General features: G+C 39.4%; 1 long non-coding RNA gene across 1 annotated transcript in view; it reads left to right on the top strand.

Annotated features, from left to right (window-relative positions):
• Positions 1-23,821, top strand: part of LOC116251087 (uncharacterized) — a 30,576-nt gene extending 6,755 nt beyond the window's left edge. The window contains exons 4-5 of the long non-coding RNA XR_007572939.1: positions 21,126-21,254; positions 23,597-23,821. This is a non-coding gene — a long non-coding RNA (uncharacterized LOC116251087). The remainder of the gene's footprint in view (positions 1-21,125; positions 21,255-23,596) is intronic.
• Positions 23,822-24,221: the final 400 nt, after the last annotated feature.

Raw genomic sequence — 24,221 nt, 5'->3', positions numbered from 1 at the left:
AGACTTGGGAACTGCTCAAGGATCTTGATGATGCAACGTCCCTTCCATCAAGTGAAATATGTCGATTGGATGAAATTAGAATAAAGGACTGACTAATTGACACAATCAATGCACGGCCAACATGATGCATTGGTATCATTGTTAGTTTTATGATGTTATGTGTGATCTTCTCGTTATGGGCACAAAAGATGCGATGAACCCTGTTCAACAAGATGGGAAACAGTCACGTGAGACCTGGGAACTGATCAAGGAACTTGATGAAGCAATATCCCTATCATTAAGTTGAAAATGCCAAATATATGCAATTGGGATAATTGGTTGACTTGTTGTCAAAACCAATGCATAGCCAACTTGATGCAATGGTATAATGGTCAGTTTTAAGAGTTTATGTGTGATCGTCTCATTATGAACGCAAAAGATACGACGAACCTCGTCCAACATGTCGTTAAACAGTCCCGTGAGACCTGGGAACTGCTCAAGGATCTTGATGAAACAACGTCCCCTCCATCAACTTAAAAATGTCAATTTGATGAAATTGAAAAAAATGACTGACAGATTGACAGAACCAACGCATGGCCAACTTGATGCATGGTGTAGTTGTCAGTTTTACTATGTTATGTGTGATCGTCTCATTATGAGCGCAAAAGATACGATGAGCCTCGTTCAACAAGGGGTTGAACAGTCCCGTGAGACCTGGGAACTGCTCAAGGATCTTGATGAAGCAACGTTCCGTTCATCAAGTTAAAATTGTCAATTTTGATGTAATTGAAATAAATGACTGACTGATAGAGACGACCAATGCATGGCCAACTTGATGCATTGGTATAATTTTTAGTTTTAGGGGTTTATGTGTGATCATTTCATTATGAGCGAAAAAGACGCGATGAACCCTCTACCACAAGGGAGTAAACAGTCCCGTGAGACCTGGGAACTGCTCAAGGATCTTGATGATGCAACGTCCCTTCCATCAAGTGAAAAATGTCGATTGGATGAAAGTAGAATAAATGACTGAATAATTGACACAATCAATGCATGGCCAACATGATGCATTGGTATCATTGTCAGTTTTATGAGGTTATGTGTGATCTTCTCATTATGGGCACAAAAGATGCGATGAACCCTGTTCAACAAGATGGGAAACAGTCCCGTGAGACCTGGTAACTGATCAAGGAACTTGATGAAGCAATATCCCTATCATTAAGTTGAAAATGCCAAATATATGCAATTGGGATAATTGGTTGACTTGTTGTCAAAACCAATGCATAGCCAACTTGATGCAATGGTATAATGGTCAGTTTTAGGAGTTTATGTGTGATCGTCTCATTATGAGCGCAAAAGATACGACGAACCTCGTCCAACATGTGGTTAAACAGTCCCGTGAGACCTGGGAACTGCTCAAGGATCTTGATGAAACAACGTCCCCTCCATCAACTTAAAAATGTCAATTTGATGAAATTGAAAAAAATGACTGACAGATTGACAGAACCAACGCATGGCCAACTTGATGCATGGTGTAGTTGTCAGTTTTACTATGTTATGTGTGATCGTCTCATTATGAGCGCAAAAGATACGATGAGCCTCGTTCAACAAGGGGTTGAATAGTCCCGTGGGACCTGGGAACTGCTCAAGGATCTTGATGAATCAACGTTCCCTTCATCAAGTTAAAGTTATCAATTAGATGCAATTGAAATAAATGATTGATTGATAGAGACGACCAATGCATGGCCAACTTGATGCATTGGTATAATTTTTAGTTTTAGGGGTTTATGTGTGATCATTTCATTATGAGCGCAAAAGACGCGATGAACCCTCTACCACAAGGGAGTAAACAGTCCCGTGAGACCTGGGAACTGCTCAAGGATCTTGATGATGCAACGTCCCTTCCATCAAGTGAAAAATGTCGATTGGATGAAAGTAGAATAAATGACTGAATAATTGACACAATGAAAGCATGGCCAACATGATGCATTGGTATCATTGTCAGTTTTATGAGGTTATGTGTGATCTTCTCGAGATGTGCACAAAAGATACGATGAACCCTGTTCAACAAGATGGGAAACAGTCCCGTGAGACCTGGGAACTGATCAAGGAACTTGATGAAGCAATATCTCTATCATTAAGTTGAAAATGCCAAATATATGCAATTGGGATAATTGGTTGACTTGTTGTCAAAACCAATGCATAGCCAACTTGATGCAATGGTATAATGGTCAGTTTTAGGAGTTTATGTGTGATCGTCTCATTATGAGCGCAAAAGATACGACGAACCTCGTCCAACATGTGGTTAAACAGTCCCGTGAGACCTGGGAACTGCTCAAGGATCTTGATGAAACAACGTCCCCTCCATCAACTTAAAAATGTCAATTTGATGAAATTGAAAAAAATGACTGACAGATTGACAGAACCAACGCATGGCCAACTTGATGCATGGTGTAGTTGTCAGTTTTACTATGTTATGTGTGATCGTCTCATTATGAGCGCAAAAGATACGATGAGCCTCGTTCAACAAGGGGTTGAACAGTCCCGTGAGACCTGGGAACTGCTCAAGGATCTTGATGAAGCAACGTTCCGTTCATCATGTTAAAATTGTCAATTTTGATGTAATTGAAATAAATGACTGACTGATAGAGACGACCAATGCATGGCCAACTTGATGCATTGGTATAATTTTTAGTTTTAGGGGTTTATGTGTGATCATTTCATTATGAGCGAAAAAGACGTGATGAACCCTCTACCACAAGGGAGTAAACAGTCCCGTGAGACCTGGGAACTGCTCAAGGATCTTGATGATGCAACGTCCCTTCCATCAAGTGAAAAATGTCGATTGGATGAAGGTAGAATAAATGACTGAATAATTGACACAATCAATGCATGGCCAACATGATGCATTGGTATCATTGTCAGTTTTATGAGGTTATGTGTGATCTTCTCGTTATGGGCACAAAAGATGCGATGAACCCTGTTCAACAAGATGGGAAACAGTCCCGTGAGACCTGGAAACTGATCAAGTAACTTGATGAAGCAATATCCCTATCATTAAGTTGAAAATGCCAAATATATGCAATTGGGATAATTGGTTGACTTGTTGTCAAAACCAATGCATAGCCAACTTGATGCAATGGTATAGTGGTCAGTTTTAGGAGTTTATGTGTGATCGTCTCATTATGAGCGCAAAAGATACGACGAACCTCGTCCAACATGTGGTTAAACAGTCCCATGAGACCTGGGAACTGCTCAAAGATCTTGATGAAACAACGTCCCCTACATCAACTTAAAAATGTCAATTTGATGAAATTGAAAAAAATGACTGACAGATTGACAGAACCAATGCATGGCCAACTTGATGCATGGTGTAGTTGTCAGTTTTACTATGTTATGTGTGATCGTCTCATTATGAGCGCAAAAGATACGATGAGCCTCGTTCAACAAGGGGTTGAACAGTCCCGTGAGACCTGGGAACTGCTCAAGGATCTTGACGAAGCAACGTTCCGTTCATCAAGTTAAAATTGTCAATTTTGATGTAATTGAAATAAATGACTGACTGATAGAGACGACCAATGCATGGCCAACTTGATGCATTGGTGTAATTTTTAGTTTTAGCAGTTTATGTGTGATCATTTCATTATGAGCGAAAAAGACGCGATGAACCCTCTACCACAAGGGAGTAAACAGTCCCGTGAGACCTGGGAACTGCTCAAGTATCTTGATGATGCAACGTCCCTTCCATCAAGTCAATAATGTCGATTGGATGAAATTTGAAAAAATGACTCACTAATTGACACAATCAATGCATAGCCAACATGATGCATTGGTATCATGGTCAGTTTTATGAGGTTATGTGTGATCTTCTCGTTATGGGCACAAAAGATGCGATGAACCCTGTTCAACAAGATGGGAAACAGTCCCGTGAGACCTGGGAACTGATCAAGGAACTTGATGAAGCAATATCCCTATCATTAAGTTGAAAATGTCAAATATATGCAATTAGGATAATTGGTCGACTTGTTGTCAAAACCAATGCATAGCCAACTTGATGCATTGGTATAATGGTCAGTTTTAGGAGTTTATGTGTGATCGTCTCATTATGAGCGCAAAAGATACGACGAACCTCGTCCAACAAGTGGTTAAACAGTCCCGTGAGATCTGGGAACTGCTCAAGGATCTTGATGAAACAACGTCCCCTCCATCAACTTAAAAATGTCAATTGGATGAAATTGAAAAAAATGACTGACAGATTGACAGAACCAATGCATGGCCAACTTGATGCATGGTGTAATTGTCAGTTTTACTATGTTATGTGTGATCGTCTCATTATGAGCGCAAAAGATACGATGAGCCTCGTTCAACAAGGGGTTGAATAGTCCCGTGGGACCTGGGAACTGCTCAAGGATCTTGATGAATCAACGTTCCCTTCATCAAGTTAAAGTTATTAATTAGATGCAATTGAAATAAATGATTGATTGATAGAGACGACCAATGCATGGCCAACTTGATGCATTGGTATAATTTTTAGATTTAGGGGTTTATGTGTGATCATTTCATTATGAGCGCAAAAGACGCGATGAACCCTCTACCACAAGGGAGTAAACAGTCCCGTGAGACCTGGGAACTGCTCAAGGATCTTGATGATGCAACGTCCCTTCCATCAAGTGAAAAATGTCGATTGGATGAAAGTAGAATAAATGACTGAATAACTGACACAATCAATGCATGGCCAACATGATGCATTGGTATCATTGTCAGTTTTATGAGGTTATGTGTGATATTCTCGTTATGGGCACAAAAGATACGATGAACCCTGTTCAACAAGATGGGAAACAGTCCCGTGAGACCTGGGAACTGATCAAGGAACTTGATGAAGCAATATCCCTATCATTAAGTTGAAAATGCCAAATATATGCAATTGGGATAATTGGTTGACTTGTTGTCAAAACCAATGCATAGCCAACTTGATGCAATGGTATAATGGTCAGTTTTAGGAGTTTATGTGTGATCGTCTCATTATGAACGCAAAAGATACGACGTACCTCGTCCAACATTTGGTTAAACAGTCCCGTGAGACCTGGGAACTGCTCAAGGATCTTGATGAAACAACGTCCCCTCCATCAACTTAAAAATGTCAATTTGATGAAATTGAAAAAAATGACTGACAGATTGACAGAACCAATGCATGGCCAACTTGATGCATGGTGTAGTTGTCAGTTTTACTATGTTATGTGTGATCGTCTCATTATGAGCGCAAAAGATACGATGAGCCTCGTTCAACAAGGATTTGAACAGTCCCGTGAGACCTGGGAACTGCTCAAGGATCTTGATGAAGCAACGTTCCGTTCATCAAGTTAAAATTGTCAATTTTGATGTAATTGAAATAAATGACTGACTGATAGAGACGACCAATGCATGGCCAACTTGATGCATTGGTATAATTTTTAGTTTTAGCAGTTTATGTGTGATCATTTCATTATGAGCGAAAAAGACGCGATGAACCCTCTACCACAAGGGAGTAAACAGTCCCGTGAGACCTGGGAACTGCTCAAGGATCTTGATGATGCAACGTCCCTTCCATCAAGTGAATAATGTCGATTGGATGAAATTTGAAAAAATGACTGACAAATTGACACAATCAATGCATGGCCAACATAATGCATTGGTATCATGGTCAGTTTTATGAGGTTATGTGTGATCTTCTCGTTATGGGCACAAAAGATGCGATGAACCCTGTTCAACAAGATGGGAAACAGTCCCGTGAGACCTGGGAACTGATCAAGGAACTTGATGAAGCAATATCCCTATCATTAAGTTGAAAATGTCAAATATATGCAATTAGGATAATTGGTCGACTTGTTGTCAAAACCAATGCATAGCCAACTTGATGCATTGGTATAATGGTCAGTTTTAGGAGTTTATGTGTGATCGTCTCATTATGAGCGCAAAAGATACGACGAACCTCGTTCAACATGTGGTTAAACAGTCCCGTGAGACCTGGGAACTGCTCAAGGATCTTGATGAAACAACGTCCCCTCCATCAACTTAAAAATGTCAATTGGATGAAATTGAAACAAATGACTGACAGATTGACAGAACCAATGCATGGCCAACTTGATGCATGGTGTAATTGTCAGTTTTACTATGTTATGTGTGGTCGTCTCATTATGAGCGCAAAAGATACGATGAGCCTCGTTCAACATGGGGCAGTCTCGTGTGACGGGGGAACTGCTTAGGGATCTCGATGAAGCAACATTCACTTCATCAAGTTAAAGTTATCAATTAGATGCAATTGAAATAAATGATTGACTGATAGAGAGGACCAATGCATGGCCAACTTGATGCATTGGTATAATTTATAGTTTTAGGGGTTTATGTGTGATCATTTCATTATGAGCGCAAAAGACGCGATGAACCCTCTACCACAAGTGAGTAAACAGTCCCGTGAGACTTGGGAACTGCTCAAGGATCTTGATGATGCAACGTCCCTTCCATCAAGTGAAATATGTCGATTGGATGAAATTAGAATAAAGGACTGACTAATTGACACAATCAATGCACGGCCAACATGATGCATTGGTATCATTGTTAGTTTTATGAGGTTATGTGTGATCTTCTCGTTATGGGCACAAAAGAAGCGATGAACCTTGTTCAACAAGATGGGAAACAGTCCCGTGAGACCTGGGAACTGATCAAGGAACTTGATGAAGCAATATCCCTATCATTAAGTTGAAAATGCCAAATATATGCAATTGGGATAATTGGTTGACTTGTTGTCAAATCCAATGCATAGCTAACTTGATGCAATGGTATAATGGTCAGTTTTAGGAGTTTATGTGTGATCGTCTCATTATGAGCGCAAAAGATACGACGAACCTCGTCCAACAAGTGGTTAAACAGTCCCGTGAGATCTGGGAACTGCTCAAGGATCTTGATGAAACAACGTCCCCTCCATCAACTTAAAAATGTCAATTGGATGAAATTGAAAAAAATGACTGACAGATTGACAGAACCAATGCATGGCCAACTTGATGCATGGTGTAATTGTCAGTTTTACTATGTTATGTGTGATCGTCTCATTATGAGCGCAAAAGATACGATGAGCCTCGTTCAACAAGGGGTTGAATAGTCCCGTGGGACCTGGGAACTGCTCAAGGATCTTGATGAATCAACGTTCCCTTCATCAAGTTAAAGTTATTAATTAGATGCAATTGAAATAAATGATTGATTGATAGAGACGACCAATGCATGGCCAACTTGATGCATTGGTATAATTTTTAGATTTAGGGGTTTATGTGTGATCATTTCATTATGAGCGCAAAAGACGCGATGAACCCTCTACCACAAGGGAGTAAACAGTCCCGTGAGACCTGGGAACTGCTCAAGGATCTTGATGATGCAACGTCCCTTCCATCAAGTGAAAAATGTCGATTGGATGAAAGTAGAATAAATGACTGAATAACTGACACAATCAATGCATGGCCAACATGATGCATTGGTATCATTGTCAGTTTTATGAGGTTATGTGTGATATTCTCGTTATGGGCACAAAAGATACGATGAACCCTGTTCAACAAGATGGGAAACAGTCCCGTGAGACCTGGGAACTGATCAAGGAACTTGATGAAGCAATATCCCTATCATTAAGTTGAAAATGCCAAATATATGCAATTGGGATAATTGGTTGACTTGTTGTCAAAACCAATGCATAGCCAACTTGATGCAATGGTATAATGGTCAGTTTTAGGAGTTTATGTGTGATCGTCTCATTATGAACGCAAAAGATACGACGTACCTCGTCCAACATTTGGTTAAACAGTCCCGTGAGACCTGGGAACTGCTCAAGGATCTTGATGAAACAACGTCCCCTCCATCAACTTAAAAATGTCAATTTGATGAAATTGAAAAAAATGACTGACAGATTGACAGAACCAATGCATGGCCAACTTGATGCATGGTGTAGTTGTCAGTTTTACTATGTTATGTGTGATCGTCTCATTATGAGCGCAAAAGATACGATGAGCCTCGTTCAACAAGGATTTGAACAGTCCCGTGAGACCTGGGAACTGCTCAAGGATCTTGATGAAGCAACGTTCCGTTCATCAAGTTAAAATTGTCAATTTTGATGTAATTGAAATAAATGACTGACTGATAGAGACGACCAATGCATGGCCAACTTGATGCATTGGTATAATTTTTAGTTTTAGCAGTTTATGTGTGATCATTTCATTATGAGCGAAAAAGACGCGATGAACCCTCTACCACAAGGGAGTAAACAGTCCCGTGAGACCTGGGAACTGCTCAAGGATCTTGATGATGCAACGTCCCTTCCATCAAGTGAATAATGTCGATTGGATGAAATTTGAAAAAATGACTGACAAATTGACACAATCAATGCATGGCCAACATAATGCATTGGTATCATGGTCAGTTTTATGAGGTTATGTGTGATCTTCTCGTTATGGGCACAAAAGATGCGATGAACCCTGTTCAACAAGATGGGAAACAGTCCCGTGAGACCTGGGAACTGATCAAGGAACTTGATGAAGCAATATCCCTATCATTAAGTTGAAAATGTCAAATATATGCAATTAGGATAATTGGTCGACTTGTTGTCAAAACCAATGCATAGCCAACTTGATGCATTGGTATAATGGTCAGTTTTAGGAGTTTATGTGTGATCGTCTCATTATGAGCGCAAAAGATACGACGAACCTCGTTCAACATGTGGTTAAACAGTCCCGTGAGACCTGGGAACTGCTCAAGGATCTTGATGAAACAACGTCCCCTCCATCAACTTAAAAATGTCAATTGGATGAAATTGAAACAAATGACTGACAGATTGACAGAACCAATGCATGGCCAACTTGATGCATGGTGTAATTGTCAGTTTTACTATGTTATGTGTGGTCGTCTCATTATGAGCGCAAAAGATACGATGAGCCTCGTTCAACATGGGGCAGTCTCGTGTGACGGGGGAACTGCTTAGGGATCTCGATGAAGCAACATTCACTTCATCAAGTTAAAGTTATCAATTAGATGCAATTGAAATAAATGATTGACTGATAGAGAGGACCAATGCATGGCCAACTTGATGCATTGGTATAATTTATAGTTTTAGGGGTTTATGTGTGATCATTTCATTATGAGCGCAAAAGACGCGATGAACCCTCTACCACAAGTGAGTAAACAGTCCCGTGAGACTTGGGAACTGCTCAAGGATCTTGATGATGCAACGTCCCTTCCATCAAGTGAAATATGTCGATTGGATGAAATTAGAATAAAGGACTGACTAATTGACACAATCAATGCACGGCCAACATGATGCATTGGTATCATTGTTAGTTTTATGAGGTTATGTGTGATCTTCTCGTTATGGGCACAAAAGAAGCGATGAACCTTGTTCAACAAGATGGGAAACAGTCCCGTGAGACCTGGGAACTGATCAAGGAACTTGATGAAGCAATATCCCTATCATTAAGTTGAAAATGCCAAATATATGCAATTGGGATAATTGGTTGACTTGTTGTCAAATCCAATGCATAGCTAACTTGATGCAATGGTATAATGGTCAGTTTTAGGAGTTTATGTGTGATCGTCTCATTATGAGCGCAAAAGATACGACGAACCTCGTCCAACATGTGGTTAAACAGTCCCGTGAGACCTGGAAACTGCTCAAGGATCTTGATGAAACAACGTCCCCTCCATCAACTTAAAAATGTCAATTTGATGAAATTGAAAAAAATGACTGACAGATTGACAGAACCAACGCATGGCCAACTTGATGCATGGTGTAGTTGTCAGTTTTACTATGTTATGTGTGATCGTCTCATTATGAGCGCAAAAGATACGATGAGCCTCGTTCAACAAGGGGTTGAACAGTCCCGTGAGACCTGGGAACTGCTCAAGGATCTTGATGAAGCAACGTTCCGTTCATCAAGTTAAAATAGTCAATTTTGATGTAATTGAAATAAATGACTGACTGATAGAGACGACCAATGCATGGCCAACTTGATGCATTGGTATAATTTTTAGTTTTAGGGGTTTATGTGTGATCATTTCATTATGAGCGCAAAAGACGCGATGAACCCTCTACCACAAGGGAGTAAACAGTCCCGTGAGACTTGGGAACTGCTCAAGGATCTTGATGATGCAACGTCCCTTCCATCAAGTGAAATATGTCGATTGGATGAAATTAGAATAAAGGACTGACTAATTGACACAATCAATGCACGGCCAACATGATGCATTGGTATCATTGTTAGTTTTATGAGGTTATGTGTGATCTTCTCGTTATGGGCACAAAAGATGCGATGAACCCTGTTCAACAAGATGGGAAACAGTCCCGTGAGACCTGGGATCTGATCAAGGAACTTGATGAAGCAATATCCCTATCATTAAGTTGAAATGCCAAATATATGCAATTGGGATAATTGGTCGACTTGTTTTCAAAACCAATGCATAGCCAACTTGATGCAATGGTATAATGGTCAGTTTTAGGAGTTTATGTGTGATCGTCTCATTATGAACGCAAAAGATACGACGAACCTCGTCCAACATGTGGTTAAACAGTCCCGTGAGACCTGGGAACTGCTCAAGGATCTTGATGAAACAACGTCCCCTCCATCAACTTAAGAATGTCAATTTGATGAAATTGAAAAAAATGACTGACAGATTGACAGAACCAATGCATGGCCAACTTGATGCATGGTGTAGTTGTCAGTTTTACTATGTTATGTGTGATCGTCTCATTATGAGCGCAAAAGATACGATGAGCCTCGTTCAACAAGGGGTTGAACAGTCCCGTGAGACCTGGGAACTGCTCAAGGATCTTGACGAAGCAACGTTCCGTTCATCAAGTTAAAATTGTCAATTTTGATGTAATTGAAATAAATGACTGACTGATAGAGACGACCAATGCATGGCCAACTTGATGCATTGGTATAATTTTTAGTTTTAGCAGTTTATGTGTGATCATTTCATTATGAGCGAAAAAGACGCGATGAACCCTCTACCACAAGGGAGTAAACAGTCCCGTGAGACCTGGGAACTGCTCAAGGATCTTGATGATGCAACGTCCCTTCCATCAAGTCAATAATGTCGATTGGATGAAATTTGAAAAAATGACTCACTAATTGACACAATCAATGCATAGCCAACATGATGCATTGGTATCATGGTCAGTTTTATGAGGTTATGTGTGATCTTCTCGTTATGGGCACAAAAGATGCGATGAACCCTGTTCAACAAGATGGGAAACAGTCCCGTGAGACCTGGGAACTGATCAAGGAACTTGATGAAGCAATATCCCTATCATTAAGTTGAAAATGCCAAATATATGCAATTGGGATAATTGGTTGACTTGTTGTCAAATCCAATGCATAGCCAACTTGATGCATTGGTATAATGGTCAGTTTTAGGAGTTTATGTGTGATCGTCTCATTATGAGCGCAAAAGATACGACGAACCTCGTCCAACAAGTGGTTAAACAGTCCCGTGAGATCTGGGAACTGCTCAAGGATCTTGATGAAACAACGTCCCCTCCATCAACTTAAAAATGTCAATTGGATGAAATTGAAAAAAATGACTGACAGATTGACAGAACCAATGCATGGCCAACTTGATGCATGGTGTAATTGTCAGTTTTACTATGTTATGTGTGATCGTCTCATTATGAGCGCAAAAGATACGATGAGCCTCGTTCAACAAGGGGTTGAATAGTCCCGTGGGACCTGGGAACTGCTCAAGGATCTTGATGAATCAACGTTCCCTTCATCAAGTTAAAGTTATCAATTAGATGCAAGTGAAATAAATGATTGATTGATAGAGACGACCAATGCATGGCCAACTTGATGCATTGGTATAATTTTTAGATTTAGGGGTTTATGTGTGATCATTTCATTATGAGCGCAAAAGACGCGATGAACCCTCTACCACAAGGGAGTAAACAGTCCCGTGAGACCTGGGAACTGCTCAAGGATCTTGATGATGCAACGTCCCTTCCATCAAGTGAAAAATGTCGATTGGATGAAAGTAGAATAAATGACTGAATAATTGACACAATCAATGCATGGCCAACATGATGCATTGGTATCATTGTCAGTTTTATGAGGTTATGTGTGATCTTCTCGTTATGGGCACAAAAGATACGATGAACCCTGTTCAACAAGATGGGAAACAGTCCCGTGAGACCTGGGAACTGATCAAGGAACTTGATGAAGCAATATCCCTATCATGAAGTTGAAAATGCCAAATATATGCAATTGGGATAATTGGTTGACTTGTTGTCAAAACCAATGCATAGCCAACTTGATGCAATGGTATAATGGTCAGTTTTAGGAGTTTATGTGTGATCGTCTCATTATGAACGCAAAAGATACGACGAACCTCGTCCAACATTTGGTTAAATAGTCCCGTGAGACCTGGGAACTGCTCAAGGATCTTGATGAAACAACGTCCCCTCCATCAACTTAAAAATGTCAATTTGATGAAATTGAAAAAAATGACTGACAGATTGACAGAACCAATGCATGGCCAACTTGATGCATGGTGTAGTTGTCAGTTTTACTATGTTATGTGTGATCGTCTCATTATGAGCGCAAAAGATACGATGAGCCTCGTTCAACAAGGGGTTGAACAGTCCCGTGAGACTTGGGAACTGCTCAAGGATCTTGATGAAGCAACGTTCCGTTCATCAAGTTAAAATTGTCAATTTTGATGTAATTGAAATAAATGACTGACTGATAGAGACGACCAATGCATGGCCAACTTGATGCATTGGTATAATTTTTAGTTTTAGCAGTTTATGTGTGATCATTTCATTATGAGCGAAAAAGACGCGATGAACCCTCTACCACAAGGGAGTAAACAGTCCCGTGAGACCTGGGAACTGCTCAAGGATCTTGATGATGCAACGTCCCTTCCATCAAGTGAATAATGTCGATTGGATGAAATTTGAAAAAATGACTGACAAATTGACACAATCAATGCATGGCCAACATAATGCATTGGTATCATGGTCAGTTTTATGAGGTTATGTGTGATCTTCTCGTTATGGGCACAAAAGATGCGATGAACCCTGTTCAACAAGATGGGAAACAGTCCCGTGAGACCTGGGAACTGATCAAGGAACTTGATGAAGCAATATCCCTATCATTAAGTTGAAAATGTCAAATATATGCAATTAGGATAATTGGTCGACTTGTTGTCAAAACCAATGCATAGCCAACTTGATGCATTGGTATAATGGTCAGTTTTAGGAGTTTATGTGTGATCGTCTCATTATGAGCGCAAAAGATACGACGAACCTTGTCCAACATGTGGTTAAACAGTCCCGTGAGACCTGGGAACTGCTCAAGGATCTTGATGAAACAACGTCCCCTCCATCAACTTAAAAATGTCAATTGGATGAAATTGAAACAAATGACTGACAGATTGACAGAACCAATGCATGGCCAACTTGATGCATGGTGTAATTGTCAGTTTTACTATGTTATGTGTGGTCGTCTCATTATGAGCGCAAAAGATACGATGAGCCTCGTTCAACAAGGGGCAGTCTCGTGTGACGGATGAACTGCTTAGGGATCTCGATGAAGCAACATTCACTTCATCAAGTTAAAGTTATCAATTAGATGCAATTGAAATAAATGATTGACTGATAGAGAGGACCAATGCATGGCCAACTTGATGCATTGGTATAATTTATAGTTTTAGGGGTTTATGTGTGATCATTTCATTATGAGCGCAAAAGACGCGATGAACCCTCTACCACAAGGGAGTAAACAGTCCCGTGAGACTTGGGAACTGCTCAAGGATCTTGATGATGCAACGTCCCTTCCACAAAGTGAAATATGTCGATTGGATGAAATTAGAATAAATGACTGACTAATTGACACAATCAATGCACGGCCAACATGATGCATTGGTATCATTGTTAGTTTTATGAGGTTATGTGTGATCTTCTCGTTATGGGCACAAAAGATGCGATGAACCTTGTTCAACAAGATGTGAAACAGTCCCGTGAGACCTGGGAACTGATCAAGGAACTTGATGAAGCAATATCCCTATCATTAAGTTGAAAATGCCAAATATATGCAATTGGGATAATTGGTTGACTTGTTGTCAAATCCAATGCATAGCTAACTTGATGCAATGGTATAATGGTCAGTTTTAGGAGTTTATGTGTGATCGTCTCATTATGAGCGCAAAAGATACGACGAACCTCGTCCAACATGTGGTTAAACAGTCCCGTGAGACCTGGAAACTGCTCAAGGATCTTGATGAAACAACGTCCCCTCCATCAACTTAAAAATGTCAATTTGATGAAATTGAAAAAAATGACTGACAGATTGACAGAACCAATGCATGGCCAACTTGATGCATGGTGTAGTTGTCAGTTTTACTATGTTATGTGTGATCGTCTCATTATGAGCGCAAAAGATACGATGAGCCTCGTTCAACAAGGGGTTGAACAGTCTCGTGAGACCTGGGAACTGCTCAAGGATCTTGATGAAGCAACGTTCCGTTCATCAAGTTAAAATAGTCAATTTTGATGTAATTGAAATAAATGACTGACTGATAGAGACGACCAATGCATGGCCAACTTGATGCATTGGTATAATTTTTAGTTTTAGGGGTTTATGTGTGATCATTTCATTATGAGCGCAAAAGACGCGATGAACCCTCTACCACAAGGGAGTAAACAGTCCCGTGAGACTTGGGAACTGCTCAAGGATCTTGATGATGCAACGTCCCTTCCATCAAGTGAAATATGTCGATTGGATGAAATTAGAATAAAGGACTGACTAATTGACACAATCAATGCACGGCCAACATGATGCATTGGTATCATTGTTAGTTTTATGAGGTTATGTGTGATCTTCTCGTTATGGGCACAAAAGATGCGATGAACCCTGTTCAACAAGATGGGAAACAGTCCCGTGAGACCTGGGATCTGATCAAGGAACTTGATGAAGCAATATCCCTATCATTAAGTTGAAAATGCCAAATATATGCAATTGGGATAATTGGTCGACTTGTTTTCAAAACCAATGCATAGCCAACTTGATGCAATGGTATAATGGTCAGTTTTAGGAGTTTATGTGTGATCGTCTCATTATGAACGCAAAAGATACGACGAACCTCGTCCAACATGTGGTTAAACAGTCCCGTGAGACCTGGGAACTGCTCAAGGATCTTGATGAAACAACGTCCCCTCCATCAACTTAAGAATGTCAATTTGATGAAATTGAAAAAAATGACTGACAGATTGACAGAACCAATGCATGGCCAACTTGATACATGGTGTAGTTGTCAGTTTTACTATGTTATGTGTGTTCGTCTCATTATGAGCGCAAAAGATACGATGAGCCTCGTTCAACAAGGGGTTGAACAGTCCCGTGAAACCTGGGAACTGCTCAAGGATCTTGATGAAGCAACGTTCCGTTCATCAAGTTAAAATTGTCAATTTTGATGTAATTGAAATAAATGACTGACTGATAGAGACGACCAATGCATGGCCAACTTGATGCATTGGTATAATTTTTAGTTTTAGCAGTTTATGTGTGATCATTTCATTATGAGCGCAAAAGACGCGATGAACCCTCTACCACAAGGGAGTAATCAGTCCCGTGAGACCTGGAAACTGCTCAAGGATCTTGATGATGCAACGTCCCTTCCATGAAGTGAAAAATGTCGATTGGATGAAATTAGAAGAAATGACTGACTAATTGACACAATCAATGCATGGCCAACATGATGCATTGGTATCATGGTCAGTTTTATGAGGTTATGTGTGATCTTCTCGTTATGGGCTCAAAAGATGCGATGAACCCTGTTCAACAAGATGGGAAACAGTCCGGTGAGACCTGAGAACTGATCAAGGAACTTGATGAAGCAATATCCCTATCATTAAGTTGAAAATGCCAAATATATGCAATTTGGATAATTGGTCGACTTGTTTTCAAAACCAATGCATAGCCAACTTGATGCAATGGTATAATGGTTAGTTTTAGGAGTTTATGTGTGATCGTCTCATTATGAGCGCAAAAGATACGACGAACCTCGTCCAACATGTGGTTAAACAGTCCCGTGAGACCTGGGAACTGCTCAAGGATCTTGATGAAACAACGTCCCCTCCATCAACTTAAAAATGTCAATTTGATGAAATTGAAAAAAATGACTGACAGATTGACAGAACCAATGCATGGCCAACTTGATGCATGGTGTAGTTGTCAGTTTTACTATGTTATGTGTGATCGTCTCATTATGAGCGCAAAAGACACGATGAGCCTCGTTCAACAAGGGGTTGAACAGTCCCGTGAGACCTGGGAACTGCTCAAGGATCTTGATGAAGCAACGTTCCGTTCATCAAGTTAAAATTGTCAATTTTGATGTAATTGAAATAAATGACTGACTGATAGAGACGACCAATGCATGGCCAACTTGATGCATTGGTATAATTTTTAGTTTTAGCAGTTTATGTGTGATCATTTCATTATGAGCGCAAAAGACGCGATGAACCCTCTACCACAAGGGATTAAACAGTCCCGTGAGACCTGGGAAATGCTCAAGGATCTTGATGATGCAACGTCCCTTCCATCAAGTGAAAAATGTCGATTGGATGAAATTAGAATAAATGACTGAATAATTGACACAATCAATGCATGGCCAACATGATGCATTGGTATCATTGTCAGTTTTATGAGGTTATGTGTGATCTTCTCGTTATGGGCACAAAAGATGCGATGAACCCTGTTCAACAAGATGGGAAACAGTCCCGTGAGACCTAGGATCTGATCAAGGAACTTAATGAAGCAATATCCCTATCATTAAGTTGAAAATGCCAAATATATGCAATTGGGATAATTGGTCAACTTGTTTTCAAAACCAATGCATAGCCAACTTGATGCAATGGTATAATGGTCAGTTTTAGGAGTTTATGTGTGATCGTCTCATTATGAACGCAAAAGATACGACGAACCTCGTCCAACATGTGGTTAAACAGTCCCGTGAGACCTGGGAACTGCTCAAGGATCTTGATGAAACAACATCCCCTCCATCAACTTAAAAATGTCAATTTGATGAAATTGAAAAAAATGACTGACAGATTGACAGAACCAATGCATGGCCAACTTGATGCATGGTGTAGTTGTCAGTTTTACTATGTTATGTGTGATCGTCTCATTATGAGCGCAAAAGATACGATGAGCCTCGTTCAACAAGGGGCAGTCTCGTGTGGCCGGGGAACTGCTTAGGGATCTCGATGAAGCAACATTCCCTTCATCAAGTTAAAGTTATCAATTAGATGCAATTGAAATAAATGATTGACTGATAGAGAGGACCAATGCATGGCCAACTTGATGCATTTGTATAATTTATAGTTTTAGGGGTTTATGTGTGATCATTTCATTATGAGCGCAAAAGACGCGATGAACCCTGTACCACAAGGGAGTAAACAGTCCCGTGAGACCTGGGAACTGCTCAAGGATCTTGATGATGCAACGTCCCTTCCATCAAGTGAAAAATGTCGATTGGATGAAATTAGAATAAATGACTGAATAATTGACACAATCATTGCATGTCCAACATGATGCATTGGTATCATTGTCAGTTTTATGAGGTTATGTGTGATCTTCTCGTTATGGGCACAAAAGATGCGATGAACCCTGTTCAACAAGATGGGAAACAGTCCCGTGAGACCTAGGATCTGATCAAGGAACTTAATGAAGCAATATCCCTATCATTAAGTTGAAAATGCCAAATATATGCAATTGGGATAATTGGTCGACTTGTTTTCAAAACCAATGCATAGCCAACTTGATGCAATGGTATAATGGTCAGTTTTAGGAGTTTATGTGTGATCGTCTCATTATGAACGCAAAAGATACGACGAACCTCGTCCAACATGTGGTTAAACAGTCCCGTGAGACCTGGGAACTGCTCAAGGATCTTGATGAAACAACGTCCCCTCCATCAACTTAAAAATGTCAATTTGATGAAATTGAAAAAAATGACTGACAGATTGACAGAACCAATGCATGGCCAACTTGATGCATGGTGTAGTTGTCAGTTTTACTATGTTATGTGTGATCGTCTCATTATGAGCGCAAAAGACACGATGAGCCTCGTTCAACAAGGGGTTGAACAGTCCCGTGAGACCTGGGAACTGCTCAAGGATCTTGATGAAGCAACGTTCCGTTCATCAAGTTAAAATTGTCAATTTTGATGTAATTGAAATAAATGACTGACTGATAGAGACGACCAATGCATGGCCAACTTGATGCATTGGTATAATTTTTAGTTTTAGCAGTTTATGTGTGATCATTTCATTATGAGCGCAAAAGACGCGATGAACCCTCTACCACAAGGGATTAAACAGTCCCGTGAGACCTGGGAACTGCTCAAGGATCTTGATGATGCAACGTCCCTTCCATCAAGTGAAAAATGTCGATTGGATGAAATTAGAATAAATGACTGAATAATTGACACAATCAATGCATGGCCAACATGATGCATTGGTATCATTGTCAGTTTTATGAGGTTATGTGTGATCTTCTCGTTATGGGCACAAAAGATGCGATGAACCCTGTTCAACAAGATGGGAAACAGTCCCGTGAGACCTAGGATCTGATCAAGGAACTTAATGAAGCAATATCCCTATCATTAAGTTGAAAATGCCAAATATATGCAATTGGGATAATTGGTCGACTTGTTTTCAAAACCAATGCATAGCCAACTTGATGCAATGGTATAATGGTCAGTTTTAGGAGTTTATGTGTGATCGTCTCATTATGAACGCAAAAGATACGACGAACCTCGTCCAACATGTGGTTAAACAGTCCCGTGAGACCTGGGAACTGCTCAAGGATCTTGATGAAACAACATCCCCTCCATCAACTTAAAAATGTCAATTTGATGAAATTGAAAAAAATGACTGACAGATTGACAGAACCAATGCATGGCCAACTTGATGCATGGTGTAGTTGTCAGTTTTACTATGTTATGTGTGATCGTCTCATTATGAGCGCAAAAGATACGATGAGCCTCGTTCAACAAGGGGTTGAACAGTCCCGTGAGACTTGGGAACTGCTCAAGGATCTTGATGAAGCAACGTTCCGTTCATCAAGTTAAAATTGTCAATTTTGATGTAATTGAAATAAATGACTGACTGATAGAGACGACCAATTGCATTTTTATACTTTTTTAAAATTTTATCGATTTTTTTGGAGATTTATGTGAGAAAAATAACTTTGGCGTGTTATTAGAGAAAGACCTTTTAAATTTCGTAAATGATATTTGTGAGAATTAATTTGCAATTTGTGAGAAGATTCTTTGTTCCGAAGAGTCGTAGTTTACTTTCTCAAACTATCCAAAATGAGAGGAGTATTTTTTTTTATAGGGATCGCATCTTTTCCCAACCATGGGTAATAACACCAACTATGTTTTGCGGGTATGCCAAACTTTTAAAAAAATGGAATTGTATGTTATAATGCTCTATTTTGATTTTGTCTTATTATCGATCTCCTATAAATTAATCAGTATCACTTTGACAATGTTTTGGGTGTGTAACAAAGTACACGAAAGTCCGAACTTGAACTCTAGAGCTCCATTTGTGTTGAAGGGAATGTTCGATTACCAACTATCTTAAAGTCACAAACTTAGGTGGCAAAAGATGGATCGTGGTGCATCAAGCTAAGAATGATCTGTTGGCTAAAAGTGATTATTTTATATTGGCATACTTAATGTAAGGTAGAAAAAGAAGTCTGATCTCAAATTCATTTATCTCACATCTAAATCATGGGGTTCCAATTAGATGTAAGTTTGATTTAACATGTTTCTGATTGGGGTTTCTTGAATAATCCTAGTTTAAAGTTGGACTACAATTAAATTTTGTTAAAACAAAGTGATACAAGATGTTCAGTCCATCCCGCTGCTGGATGTTACCACATGCATTCTTTAGTGTCTGCACTCGGTTCGTAGGTAGCGGGCCTCATCTTCTTGGTTATCGCACTAATAGATTTTTAAATTTTTTATTTTTGTGAGAACTGGGACTGGTTGTCAGTCATTGTCCTTAGATGGGTCATGAATTGAGGTCTACTACTATGCATGTTTCATTATATTGTTAGAAATCATGTTCCACATGGTAATCATCAAATTTTCAAGAGAAAATTGAAATATTTAAACGTATTCATATAATGGCGGTGAGTTAGTGATCATTAATCGTGAGTTTTTATTAATAAGAATCTTATGTTTGAAAAATATTTAAATATGTTTACGGAAAACATGAACTCCATTTAAGGGAATATCCTTTTTGTTCTTTTTGTTGATGGCAACAATAATTAAATAACATCTTTGTTGTGTTCAAATGGGCAACTGCCTACGGTAGGCCACATTTAGCTTCTCCCAACTGACGGGTGTGGCACAATTGGTTGCCAAGGTTCAAAGATTGTTTGTGTTATTTGTGTTACTATCTAGGTGGAAAAATAAACAGCATGAAAAGAAAGAGTTTTATACTATTATAAAAGCTACTTAGTACGTATGGTACTTAGTACAAATGATGCAACCAGAAAATTTCTTGAGGTGGATATACATTTGTGTGTGTGTGTGTGTGTGCGCGTGCTCATTTTTATAATCGAACAACATAAGAAAGGTAAACCAAAAGAATCATTCTTTTATAGATGGATGGTGATTGAAATGTGAACACTTGCTAGATTGTGGTGTGGTCTGGCGAGATTGTGGCTTTGAAGAAGGTTAAGATGGAGAAGGAAAGAGAAGGATTTCCGCTCACTTCTTTAAGGGAGATAAATATCCTTTTGTCGTTTCACCATCCTTCCATAGTTGATGTGAAAGAAGTTGTCGTTGGGAGCAATCTTGATAGCATTTTTATGGTCATGGAGTACATGGACCATGATCTTAAGGGGTTGATGGAATCCCTGAAGCAACCTTTCAGTCAGAGTGAAGTCAAGTGCCTTATGCTTCAGCTTTTGGAGGGTTTTAAGTATCTTCATGATAATTGGGTGCTCCACAGGTGCTCTATTATCGTTCATGTTATCATGTACAACATTTGGGTATGTTGTGTCAGAACTATTGTTCTCGGTACCTGAGGTTTGTATGGCTGGTTTGCTTCTTCAATTCTGCAGGGATTTGAAGACGTCAAATCTTCTGCTGAATAATAGTGGGGAGCTGAAAATTTGTGATTTTGGTTTGGCTCGCCAGTATGGAAGTCCTCTGAGACCTTACACATAGTTGGTGGTCACATTGTGGTATCGGTATGCTTTACTTCAGCTATAGACTGGTTGAATTTCCCTTAGTTTTCTTTTTGTTATATATATGTTTTCTATTATGTTTTTCTCAACATTGAAGGAGCTTTCCTGTGAGAGGGAAGAATCCGCCATTGTCAGACCTTGTCAAGTCAAGCCACAAAAATAACCACTCCCTCTTTCTCTCTGCTTTCTCCGTAACCAGACTAATGGAAGAGAGCCTTGATCAGCCAAGTACGTCTTGGGTGGAAGGGAGGAGGAGAGGGGGGTTTAAATAAGTCTCCCTCGCCAACTTGTCTGAGTCTGCACAGATAACAAAATTAAAAGAGAGAGAGCCGACAAAATGGGAATTCAAGTCACCAAATAACACAAAAAGTCTGTGAAAAACAAACAAAAATAAAGCATGCAAAGAAGTGAACCAAAAAAAACGAAAAAAAATCAAGAACAAAAGACCCAAGGTCTAACCTTTACATGTAAAAGGGTCAGTTTTTGGTGGGTTTGGGACTCCGATTCAAGGTCTAACCTTTATCAACTAGAAGCATGCCAACTGTCATTGAAAAGGGCCGGAACATGGGTTGTTTAGGCTATGTTCGACACTATTGGATCTCAAATCCGAGGCTGATCTCGAATTCACAATGCAGATTTGAAAATCGATTTATATAATAAAAAGCTTAGATACGTGGTTGCAAGGAGGTCGGACTATAGATCCATGGTTTTAAGATTCTTATAGATCTTCGGTAGCCTCAAATCTAAAATCCGAGACTACCAAACATAGCGTTAACAAATGTCCCATAACTTGTCAAATGGAATTAAAAAAGTTTTCCTGATAACAAGAAGCTCACTCTTGGGTAGAGAATCGAGAAATATTTAGTAAGAATAAATTTTTTTAATGTAACTTTTTCGAAGCTTATTTTAAAACTCAACAACTCATCAAATACTCAAAAAAGAAAATGCCATTATTGGGAAAAGAAAAGAAACATTGTTTGAAAACATTGCACCAAAAAAACCCCAAGAGGTTTAAGACTCTTTCATTTTAAGTAGATAAAAAGAATAGAACGCTTCAAACCTTGTCCAAAGCCCAATCCGCAGAGTCAAAAAAGGCCCTCTTGCCATCCTGTGAATTCCAAATGCACAAGAAAAATATTAGAAAGAACATACATAGGTTGAGTGTACTGCTAATTTTAAAACTTAAACATATAAATAGAACCATATGAATTATATATCATAAAAAATAGTAGCAATGAAAAGCAAATTCCAAAATTTTCCAAAACGGAAAGTTGATCGGAAAATGAAAGCCAGACCGGCTGTGGTCATCCAAACCCCCGGAACGCGGTTCTTTGACTTTTTTTACTAGGGTCCTTGTCCTACTCGACTCAAGTCAATGGAATCATTTTACTCTTTTCTTGCTTAGTGGATTGGTAGTTTAGGGATATGAAGGGATGAACTTCCTTTTGCCATTTCCCGAAAATTTGGTAAGCCCTTATCTAGCTATTTTTAAAGTGCAGGAAAGAAAATAAAGAATCTAATATCAGGATCTGTTTTGATGGTGCTGTCTGTCTGGTTGCTTCCAAGAAGGATGCCACTCTGCAGCTAGATTCCCTGTTTATGAGGTTTAATGACATTTTGCCAATATTTAACGTAGGTAAAAAAGCATACGTTATGGTGATTCAAATGACGACATAAATATGTATGTCTAGGTGTTACTGCGCCAATTACAATCAATCATAGCAAACGTCATAACCTAAACAACGCTAAGAATTGCATAGAGTTTAAGATTTCTGGTCGACTTCTCATACCATGATTCTGAGTCTCAAGATTATGATTTTGCAGCATGAGCTTCTCCATGGGTTGGTTGTCCTCCAAATATTTGATAACTGACATTTTTACTCTCAGAGGATTCTTCCTCCCACTAATGGATGTAGAACTTTCTCGAATTTGTGGATTCAAGAGGCATAGCGAGGTTGATAGGACTAATGGACCAAGACTGCGTACATACGGTAATCAAAACACCCAAAATTAGCAAATCAATCCCCCAAACTCAAAATGACCAAATGGAGCCCCCAAATTTGTTAAAACTCAAAGAGAAACAAACGAGAAAGCGACTCAAAGGAGAACAACGATTTTAACATGGTTCAGCTTTATGCTTACATCCACGACTCTGCAATTTCTCTCAATGGTTTTGAGAGACGCGGGTTCCACTATTTATTTACATGGGATTACATTTGGATAGATATGGTTGCCAAAAGAATTTTTTATTTTCAGCATTTGATATGGCAAACATATCTTTTCTTTCTTTCTTTCTTCTGTTCATCACTAACCACTACTCTGTAATTTCTCTCGATGATTTTCAGAGATGCAGGTTCCACTATTTATTTACATGGGATTACATTTGGATAGATATGGTTGCCAAAGAATTGTTGATTTCAGCATTTGATATGGCAAGCATATCTTTTCTTTATTTCTCGTGTTCATCGCTAATTTTGTCCACGAACATGGGATTACATTTGGGTAGATATAGTTGCCTAAAGAGTTGCTGATTTTCAGCATTTGATATGACAAGCATATGTTTTCTTTCTTCCTCTTGTTCATCACTAATTTTGTCCACGACTTCGCAATTTCTCTCGATGATTTTGAGAGACGCAGGTTCCACCATTTATTTACATGGGATTACATTTTGATAGATATGCTTGCTTAAAGAATTGCTGATTTTCAGCATTTGATATGGCAAGCATATTTTTTCTTTCTTTATCATGTTCTTCATTAATTTGTCAAGTATATCACGAGAGATTTGATCGTGATTTTCTTTTATCTTAACATGCCCCCTCAAGCTAATCTCTATGGGAAGGAGATTGAGCTTGCCTCGAAGAAATATGAACCGAGGTCCTGGCAGTGACTTGGTTAAAATTAGAGGTGGGCATCAGGCCAGGCCCTGCCTGATATCTGAAACCCGGGTCCGACATGGCCCGAAGCCCTGCC

Source organism: Nymphaea colorata, chromosome 3 (assembly GCF_008831285.2).
Source record: "Nymphaea colorata isolate Beijing-Zhang1983 chromosome 3, ASM883128v2, whole genome shotgun sequence".
NCBI classification, from domain to species: domain Eukaryota; kingdom Viridiplantae; phylum Streptophyta; class Magnoliopsida; order Nymphaeales; family Nymphaeaceae; genus Nymphaea; species Nymphaea colorata.
Note: the sequence above shows the minus strand (reverse complement) of the source record. Positions and strands in the feature narration are given on the sequence as shown.